The following is a 10,606-nucleotide window of genomic DNA, read 5'->3' as shown; positions in this document are numbered from 1 at the left end:
CATTATTTCAAATAATTGATATTTTATATAACTTTAAACTGTTCGGTATGATTTTTTTTATTACAGACTCACTGAATCGAATCACATTGAAAAATCAAATTTTTTTATATATATTTTTTAATTGTGTTAATTATATATTCTATATATATTATATATTATATGTAACATATTTATATTTAAATTATATAAAGAAACTAATATATTTGATATTTATTTAATTTATATGAATTATATAAAAATATATATATATAAATATATATATGTGGAGAATTACCTAATTTTAAGTCATGAACCTCTCTCTCTCTTAACTCAACATCAACTACCCCTCCTCTAACTCTATCTCTCTCTCACGGTATCTCCTCTAACTCTCTCTCTTCACGGCCGAAGAAGAAAAGAAAGAAGAAAACAATCTCTAACTCTCTCTGTCGCAAGTGGCTTCGACGCCTTCGACACAACTTTTTTTCGATGTTAGGTAATTTCTCTTCGTTGTAATTTTTTTTATGATTTGTAGAAGAAATTTGAATGGTTTCAGGGTGTTTGTTGAAATGCCTCATTGAACACCTCTATGTTCTTCTAATTGGAATATTCATTTTTTTGTTGAAATATATTGAAAAACGAATGATTTGGCTGATTCACAACTATGCCTTGGGCCGTGATAGCATATTTGTATTGGTTTTAAGAAATCTACGTCAGGTTCTTTTGTTATTCATGTATCAGTATTTTTGTATGTGACTTCGTTTCTGTAGTCTATTGTTTGCGGTGAGTGTTGATTTGCTTGCCTGGACCTTACATTTGCGATTGGGTCGGATATTTTTTCTTTTTATTCTTTTTATTGATTATTCCAGTTATGCTTATACCAGCTAGAAATGCATTCGAGGTGGATTTAATTTTGTGATAAGTCGGGATCTTATGTAGATTACAATAGAAAAAAGTTTGTACACAAACATTTGTGGATTTTATTGAGGTTTTTCCTCAATATTCGAAAATGTTAAAGTTTTAGTCGACCAAAAATGAGATCTTTTTCCTTGGCTTTGCTAACATAGGGCGTTATGTTCTATGCTTAGTCCTATGACTTACAGTTAAGAGGAAATTGTAATTATCTGTTAATTTTTAAAGGCACAATTTAATTGAACAATATAAGAATGGTGGTATATCTAAAATTTTTAAAAATTGAAGAATAATGAATATTCACCGTAGTTGGATGTGGAGGCGTTTGGGTGATAATCGATTTTGTTTTAGATGAATTCGTAACAAGGGGTTGATCAGGAGTTCTTGAACTTTGCCTTTGGTAACCCATGATTTCTAAATTTCTTTCTATATTATTTTCTTGAAAAATCTATATAAACGAGGGATGCGCTCACACTCCATGCAACAAACATATATAAATTGTAAGAAGAAAAACATTATATATAAGAAAATGAATAACAAAGGGGTGATGAGTGCTGTGTCTGTGTTGATGGTGATGGCAGTGATCATTGCTTGTGTAGCAGGCGCAGACGATCTGGTGGTTGTTTGTTTGAGGCAATGTTACATAACCTGCACCAGCACTGGAATCACTGACCCTTTCTGTTTGAAGAATTGTCAGAAACAATGCAACCATGAAGAGCTGTCGGAGACAATGTTACCAACAACCACCACGACGACTGGAAAAGGCCGTAAATAATACTGAGGAGGAGAGTATTGTTGTGTAAGAAAAACATGTTTGGAGAGAAGTATCGGGGGATAAATCTCGATGTGTTGTAATAAAACATGTTATTTCTAATAAAACATGGACAACAAATCCAAAAGAATTAGTGTAAGTAAAATTTGTCATTGGATTTAAATATTGGTTTGTATATATGTTGAGAAATTTTCTTAGATTTTTATTACGTAAATATTTTGTTGTATCTAATGTACTTGCATAAGAAGAATACATTGCAAACAGGGGTTGTACTGATTTTTCTTCACAGTTTTCATTCGATATCTCAACTTGGTATGATATCACTAGAGGTCCTTCAAAAGGACGCTTATATGGATTTAGATGTAGCTCCTCATCTACAAGTTCAAGTTCAGTCAGTTCTACTCTTAAAGAATCTGACCAAAACAATGAGTTAACAAAAGCTGTGGAGGACATGCGCTCTAATGCTGCAAAAATGGAAGAAGAATTTTCAAGACGAGAAGACAAATATAGAAAATTGCTTGAAATTGCTCTTGAAGAAGCTCGAAAGAGGGAGGAAGAGGCTCGGAAGAGAGAGGCAGACCTACAAGAATTAGTTCGAAAATTACTTCAAGATGTGGAATACAAAAACTATCAATTTGCTGGTGGGTCTGCACTCCAGGAGCAACAACATTCCAGGAAAGATAATTAGTTTATTTTTTCTGTTGGTTGTTAATGACTTAGTTTATATTAGTGTTGTTGTATTATGAGTATCTTTTGTTAATATTTATTGTTCTAGTTTGGAAAATTCAAATTTTGGTATTGATGGAATGTATGTGATGGTATAATGACCAAGATATTAATTTGGGTACAGAAATTAAAAAATTTGCCCAAAAAAACCCAAAACTAATTAAAGACGGATTAGAGACGGAAATTTTTAAAAGTTTAGAGGCCGAATCAGAGACGGATTAGAGACGGAAATTTGTAAGGTTTTAGAGACGGAATATTTTTTGCATTTTTAGAGACGGAATTAGAGACAGGATTAACAAACAAATACTTTACCTTTAGAGACGCAATTTCTTTTTTTATCGATGGAATCAGAGTCAGATTGCCTACGGAAATCAGAGACGGATTACACTTAAACTTTCTTCTAGTTTGTCGACAGAATCAGCGACGGAAGCTAAGAATTAGAGAAAGAATATATCCGTCGCTAATAATTTTGCCACGGGGCTTTCAACCACGGACTGCGGCGATCGGTTTCCGTCGCTAATTTGTTATAGAGACAGATATCCTAGTTTCAGAGACGGAAATCGTTATTTTTACTTATGTTATTCCATTTTAAATGAGTTGGAAATTTTAGATGTGTATAAAAACATAAGTTTTAAATTTTTTGTACTTAAAGTTAATCTATGTTAGATATATGTTTGTTGGCATATGTATATGTACGGAGAAATTGCAATTTTAGTTCTTTAAGTATTGGATGACAATTTTAGTCCTGTATAAATGCATTTTGAAAATTTTATCCTGAAATTTAAAAATTCGAATATTGAGGACAAAATGACTGAAATAATACACATCGCATCCTGTCTACCCTAGAAAAAGTGAAGTCTTTGTGAATTCAGGAAAGGTGGTGTTGGGTGGATATCAGACGCTCCTATTTTAACTATTACAATCGATTGGAGTACGAAACTCCTTAATAAATTACAGACCGAATATTACAGAATAATAATAACAGTGAGAACAGAAATCAGCAATAAAGTAACAAATAAAAATGATAGAGATAATAGGCTCAGATCAACCAGATCCAACAGTAAGGGGTAACCGGCCACAAGAGTTTCGTACCCAAGAGAGAGACCGACCCACGGTAACTCCAAGGAACCTCTCAAGACCCGACCACAACACCCCAATCACTCGGTTTCTCTATCTCACAGTCACAAAGACTTTCAAGCTTTACTGTTCTCACGAAGGGAAAAGCACACCACTCCTTTTTCGGTAGTTTCTGTTCGGTAGAGAAGAGGAGACAGCATCTTTCATTTATAGGGTCGAACGAGATAGTGAAGAAGGAAAGCTTTGGTCGCCTTCCTAAAACCATCACGTTGGTTAAGGAAGGGAGCCATGAATTTCGGCAGGAAGAAGGAAACAGAATCACAGAGAAATGGGGGAGAAGGAGACGACTGTCGGCGCAAGTGAGAAGAGAGAAAGACAAGAGTGATATTAGGGTTCAGCCAAAACATTTAAGTAATGGGTTCGTGGGTCGGGTTTACCGGGTCGGGTTCTTGGGCTGCCGAAGTGGGCCGGCTCTTTTAATTACTTGGGCCACCGAGAATTACTAACACACTCCACCTTGGACCAAGTCTTATTCCAAGAACGAGGTCAGGAGTTGTTGGATCGGTTTTGTCATCATAGCCTTTGGGGGACCGCCCCTTGTACCTGCGAGAAAAGTAAAGCAAGATTAGTCTGGGGCTAAGTTTAAAATCTTTAAACAATTAACAAATTTCTCAGCAGGAAGACTTTTAGTACCCATATCAGCTGGGTTTTCTTCAGATTTTACCTTCTCTAATTTGATGATATCCTTACTCACGATATCACGAATAAAATGGAATCTGACATCGATGTGTTTGGTCCTATCATGAAAAACTGGGTTTTTGCAAAGTTGTATAGAGGATTGACTGTCGGAAAAAACAGTAAGCCGTTTTTTAAGAAAACCAATTTCCTTTACAAGGCCCTCGAGCCAAATAGCTTCTTTGAAAGCTTCGGTAGTAGCAATGTATTCGGCTTCAGTGGTAGAAAGTGCAACAATGTGTTGGAGTTGAGATTTCCAACTGATGCATGATTCCCACAAAGTAAAAATGTAAGAGGTTGTGGACTTTCTACTATCCCTCTCATTTGCATAATTAGAATCCACATAACCAATAAGGCCAACAGAATCAGAAAATTTGGAGAAGTTAATACCTATGTTATCGGTACCACGTAGGTACCTAAGGAGCCATTTTAAAGCCTCCCAATGAGGAGGTCCCGGATTGGACATGTACCTGCTCAAACAACTTATAGCATATGCAATATCGGGTCTAGTGCATACCATGAGAAACATTATAGACCCAATCACATTAGAGTAAGGAATCTTACTCATTTTGTCTTTTTCGAAAGTGATTTTAGGGCATTGATCTTTGGATAGTTGAAAATGGGCAGCTAAGGGAACTGAAGTGGGTTTTGAATTTTTCATAGAAAATCTTTTCAAAACAGAATGAATGTAAGATTTTTGATTCAAGAGGATGGAAAAACGTTTTCTATTTCTATGAATATCCATGCCAAGAATTTTCTTTGCATCACCAAGATTTTTCATTTCAAAGTTTTTGGAAAGGTCCTTTTGCAAGGATTCGATGAGTTTTATGCAGGGACTGTAATGAGCATGTCATCGACGTATAACACAAGAAAAATAGGTACTTCATCAGAAAACTTAAAATAGAGGCAATGGTCATAATCACTCCTTTTAAACTTAAGTGAGAGCATGAACATATCAAACTTCTTATTCCATTGTCTCGGTGATTGTTTCAAACCATATAAAGATTTCTTTAAAAGGCAAACATGATCAGGTTTGTTTTTCTCAATAAAACTAACAGGTTGTCGCATGTATATGCATTCATCAAGATCACCATGTAAGAAAGCAGTTTTAACATCCATTTGTTTCAACTCCCAATCAAAATGAGCAGTAAGGGCAGGAATAATACGAACAGTAGTATATTTCACAACAGGCGAAAATATTTCATTGTAATCTATCCCTTCTTTTTGAGTGAACCCCTTAGCTACTAGTCTGGCTTTATATTTCAAAGGGTTTTCTTGCTTTATTTTAAAGATCCATTTGCAATCAACTAGGGAGCAGTTTTTAGGTTTGGGTACTAGATCCCAAGTATGGTTGTCTTTGAGAGACTTCATCTCCTCATTCATGGCACTAAGCCATTCTTTTGATTTAAGGGCTTCATCTACGTCCGAGGGTTCTATGTTTTCTATGTTCAAAGCTACTTGGAAATCATTTAACCTAGTAGGGATCTTCCGTTCTCGCCTACTCCTATCTCGGGCTAGTTGATAGTTCTCTAGGGAGTTTCTTAAGGGATCTTCTTCTAACTCTAAGTTTTGTTCATCATTATTGGTCTCAACTACATTCTCTCCCCCTTCTTGGTTATCCTCCACCTTATTAAAGGTCAAGTTTTCTGGTTCTACTTCAGTTTTAAATAGGCAGGGCATCTCATTTTCATTGAACGTCACATCTCTACTAATGATGACTTTAAAACCTGGTTTGCTTCTAACCCACAGCCTATACCCTTTGACCCCATTAGGATAACCAATAAAGACACATTTCAAGGAGCGAGGTTCAAGTTTATCAGTAGTTTGATGAACAAAAGCAGAACAACCAAAAGTGCGCAATAAAGAAATATCAGGCTTCTTACCACTCCAAACAGTTTCAGGTGACTTCCCAAGTAAAGGCACAGATGGAGATAAATTTATCAAATACGCAGCAGTTAGCACAGCTTCACCCCAAAAAATTTTTTGTAAGCCTGAACTAATTAGCAAGCATCTTACTTTTTCAAGTAAAGTTCGATTCATTCGTTCAGCAACACCATTTTGCTGTGGGGTGTAGGGAGTTGTTTTGTGCCTCTTAATACCAAACTTATCACAAAGATCATCAAATTGTTTGTTGCAAAACTCAAGGCCGTTATCGGTGCGAAGAGATTTAAGATTTTTTCCAGTTTGATTTTCAACGAGGGTTTTCCAATTCTCAAACTTTTCAAAAACCTCAGATTTGTGTTTAAGCAAGAAAACAAATACTTTTTGGGAAAAGTTATCAACAATGGACAAAAAATATCGATTTCCCCCATGGGTAGGTTCTTTAGAGGGACCCCACACATCAGCATGAACGTAGTCAAGAATGCAAGATGACAAAGAAGGGTTTGGGGAAGGTGTAGCAGGAAAATGCACACGATGTTGTTTTCCCATAACACAATCATCACAAAATGGCAGTTTATCAATGTTATCACTTAGGATGCCTTCTTTGTTTAAAAACTCAAGTCCTTTTTGGCTAATATGCCCAAAACGTTTATGCCAAAGAACGGTTTTGTCATGCATGTTCACAGAAGCAGCCAAGGAGTCATATGTCACAGAGCATAAGTATAAATTGCGTCTTTTTTCAGCTTTGAAAATGACAAGGGAGCCTTTCATGATTTCATAATGCCCTTTCCCCATCTACCTTCTAAACCCTCATCTTCTAAAACAGCACAAGAAATAAGGTTGTGACTAAGTTCAGGAACATATCTAACATGCTTGAGAGTCATTTTATAACCATTATCAAAGATCAAGGAAATGTCACCAATACCCTTAATATCACAGCGTTTTTCGTTTGCCATAGACACAGAGCCAAATTCACCAAGTTTAAGATTTGAAAAAATGCTTTTAAAAGGACTTATATGAAAAGTACAGCCAGAGTCAATAAGCCATTCATGCATACTTAAGGGAAGCACGGAATTCACATCAGAAACCACAAAAACTTCTCCAGATTCATCAATAACATTGTTCACTCGTTCTTTTTCTTCTCCATTGTTATCCCTATTATCCCGTCTAGGTTTTCTACAGTCCTTGATATAATGACCTTTCAAGCCGCAGTTATAGCATCTTCTCTCTCTAAGTTTATCATCCTTATGAGAATAATCTCTATTTCTGGATTTACTCCTATTTTTATTCCGACTCTTACTCCTATTATTGTACCTGTTATTAGGATTCCTAAAATTAGACCTACCTCGTACTGAGTTCACTTCATGATGATTATTACTAGGTCTATTTGTTTTTAGATCGATCTCTTTGCTTTTTAGGCCATTAACAACAATATCAAGACTTACACTATCTCTACCATATTTAATCGCGGCTTTCACATCAGCATATGTATCAGGTATAGCATTCAAGAGCACAATAGGAGAATACTCATCAATATTTTTATCACCAGTCAACTTTATGTCTTGCACTAACTTAGTGAAATCATCAAGGTTTTCATCAATGGTTTTGGATAAATCGAGTTTGTATTTGAAAAACTTTTCAAGCAAGAACAGTTTACTCGGAAGCGAAACATCAGTGTAAAGATCCTCAAGTTTTTTCCATAAATCTCTAGCTGTGTCTTGTTTACCAACTTTTCTTAAAACATTATCAGACAGGTTCAGGATTATAGAAGAATACGCATATTCGTCATTTTCTAGAGCCTTTTCTTCAGAAATGGAATCAGAGTACTTACCATCAATGGCCTTAAAAACCTTTTGTTGAATAAGAATTCCCTTTATTTTTTGTTGCCAAATTGAAAAATCACTTTTACCATCGAAAGGTTGCAAATTGTATCCGGCCATTGAAAGGAGAAATTTTCAGAAAAAACGGTTTTTAAAAGGAGGTTTTTCAGAAAATTTTATTGCAGTGGTTTGTGAACAGGTGACACAGCAATAGTCCAAGCAGATATGAATAGCACAGATTTCACAAAAATTATGAAAAAACACCAAAGAATTTAGTCTCAGAAAATGCGGAGCAGGGTATAGAAAGCAAGAGTCAACAGTGAGTCAAGCACAAAGCAGAAGTAATACGGTATATTCAAAGTTTCACAATGTATAGTGTATTACAGTTCACCAAGAACAGGCACACAGCAGTATTTCAACCAGAGACCGAGATATCCACAGTTTTTAAGAGATTTAAGCACCAAGCAGAAATAACTAATATTCCAAGATTTCACAAAACAGTGAATAATAATGAGATAACCGCGACAGTTAATATTAAAAGCAGAGTAGAATCCGAGGCCTCTCCAGCCTAACACCCAGTCCAGATACCCGACGACCTCAAGGGTCCGGCCAGGAGGGTAATCAGGGGGAATAAGCACCTCACACACAGATAATATGGGAGATAATATAACTGTAATGAAAATGCGGAAACTTAAAAGGAGGGGTTTCAGCAAGTTACCACCACCGGAGCGTTGACGGATCGGAAGAGTGGCTCTGATACCACTGTTGGGTGGATATCAGACGCTCCTATTTTAACTATTACAATCGATTGGAGTACGAAACTCCTTAATAAATTACAGACCGAATATTACAGAATAATAATAACAGTGAGAACAGAAATCAGCAATAAAGTAACAAATAAAAATGATAGAGATAATAGGCTCAGATCAACCAGATCCAACAGTAAGGGGTAACCGGCCACAAGAGTTCCGTACCCAAGAGAGAGACCGACCCACGGTAACTCCAAGGAACCTCTCAAGACCCGACCACAACACCCCAATCACTCGGTTTCTCTATCTCACAGTCACAAAGACTTTCAAGCTTTACTGTTCTCACGAAGGGAAAAGCACACCACTCCTTTTTCGGTAGTTTCTGTTCGGTAGAGAAGAGGAGACAGCATCTTTCATTTATAGGGTCGAACGAGATAGTGAAGAAGGAAAGCTTTGGTCGCCTTCCTAAAACCATCACGTTGGTTAAGGAAGGGAGCCATGAATTTCGGCAGGAAGAAGGAAACAGAATCACAGAGAAATGGGGGAGAAGGAGACGACTGTCGGCGCAAGTGAGAAGAGAGAAAGACAAGAGTGATATTAGGGTTCAGCCAAAACATTTAAGTAATGGGTTCGTGGGTCGGGTTTACCGGGTCGGGTTCTTGGGCTGCCGAAGTGGGCCGGCTCTTTTAATTACTTGGGCCACCGAGAGTTACTAACAGGTGGGATTGGTATGTAGGATTGCAATTTGAAGGAAATGCACATTTCCAAATTCATTCCTCGTTTTGATTATTGGTATGTTAGAAGTTAGGGAATACTTACTCCCTTAGATTAGGGATTAGTTATCCCCCGTGCATGATATTAGCTATTCCCCAGCATGTAGGGAATGAAAGTTTTTTTCTTTTTTTCTTGTATTAATTTAATATTTAGTTATAATTGTTATTAAATTTGTGTATTTTTTGTATCACAATTCCCTTTTTCTGAGTTTTGGTGTAATTATATATAAACTTTCTGTAATTTGGAAAATTATATCTAGTACGTCTAACAAATAGATCATTCCGTTAGTTAAAATTCACTGAATTTGTTGATATTAATAAAAAATTTGAATGAAAATTGATATTTACTCTCGCTTGACTTATTAGAGGTAAAACATTTTTTCCAACCAGACTACCATTTTAACGGTGAAAATATACTTCTACACATTTATTAACGTGTGAAGACATATAAGGATGATTTGGTCATAAAAATATCTATTTGACTTGCAATAAATCGATAATAACTCAATCATGAAAAAAATATAGATTTTTATCCACTTTCTTTTTGCTAATATGGCAAATGCAGTGAACTTTGACTAACATATAGACTTGTTAGTTAGTCGGAAGAAATTTTCGGGATGTTAGATATAATTTTTTAAAAATTGTGTGTGGTCTACATGTAAGTACACCAAATCTCAGGGAATGGAAGTGTAATTACCCCTATAAATAATAAAAAAGAAATTCAAATTGCAACTTCCAAATTAAAAATATATCCATGTAATTCTTTTTGTGTCCTTTTACCTTGATTTGCATGCTTATACATATCTGGCCCTCATATCAGACTTAAATGGTGTTGATAATTAAACTTGGTAATATTTAATTACTCAGTTTACTAACTTATCCAATTAATAATAACATTTAGATTATTAACATGTTTAATTTGGTTAATAATTAATAAACATATATAGTATGTTGAATAGTAATTAATAGGAAATTCCTATAAAGTCAAAAATTAAAAATAGTATGGTATATAATGGTAATTAATAAGAAATTTCTACAAAAATTTAAAAAAGAAAAAACCCTAAAAAATCTGAAAATTCATGATCGAGTCAAAACTACACAATTTGGTCGAAAGACCCCATCCTATAAATAATAGATAATAAAATAATTCTTTACAAGCAATCGAACCCATTAGATAATTAATTT

At 35.3% G+C, this 10,606-nt stretch overlaps 1 long non-coding RNA gene and 1 pseudogene across 2 annotated transcripts; one reads left to right on the top strand and one right to left on the bottom strand.

Moving 5' to 3' along the window:
• Positions 1-287: 287 nt before the first annotated feature.
• Positions 288-2,460, top strand: LOC105180027 (uncharacterized). Of its 2 annotated transcripts, XR_016064466.1 has the most exons (3): positions 288-472; positions 1,491-1,795; positions 1,990-2,460. It is a non-coding gene; the product is annotated as an uncharacterized LOC105180027 (long non-coding RNA). The 2 variants fall into 2 exon arrangements; XR_016064465.1 differs by lacking the exon at positions 1,990-2,460 and having other exon boundaries at positions 1,491-1,936.
• A 1,532-nt stretch (positions 2,461-3,992) lies between these two features.
• Positions 3,993-4,766, bottom strand: LOC148788705 (secreted RxLR effector protein 161 pseudogene; annotated as a pseudogene).
• Positions 4,767-10,606: the final 5,840 nt, after the last annotated feature.

This window comes from Sesamum indicum, linkage group LG3, assembly GCF_026168435.1.
Source record: "Sesamum indicum cultivar Baizhima isolate 11 linkage group LG3, ASM2616843v1, whole genome shotgun sequence".
NCBI lineage: Eukaryota > Viridiplantae > Streptophyta > Magnoliopsida > Lamiales > Pedaliaceae > Sesamum > Sesamum indicum.
Note: the sequence above shows the minus strand (reverse complement) of the source record. Positions and strands in the feature narration are given on the sequence as shown.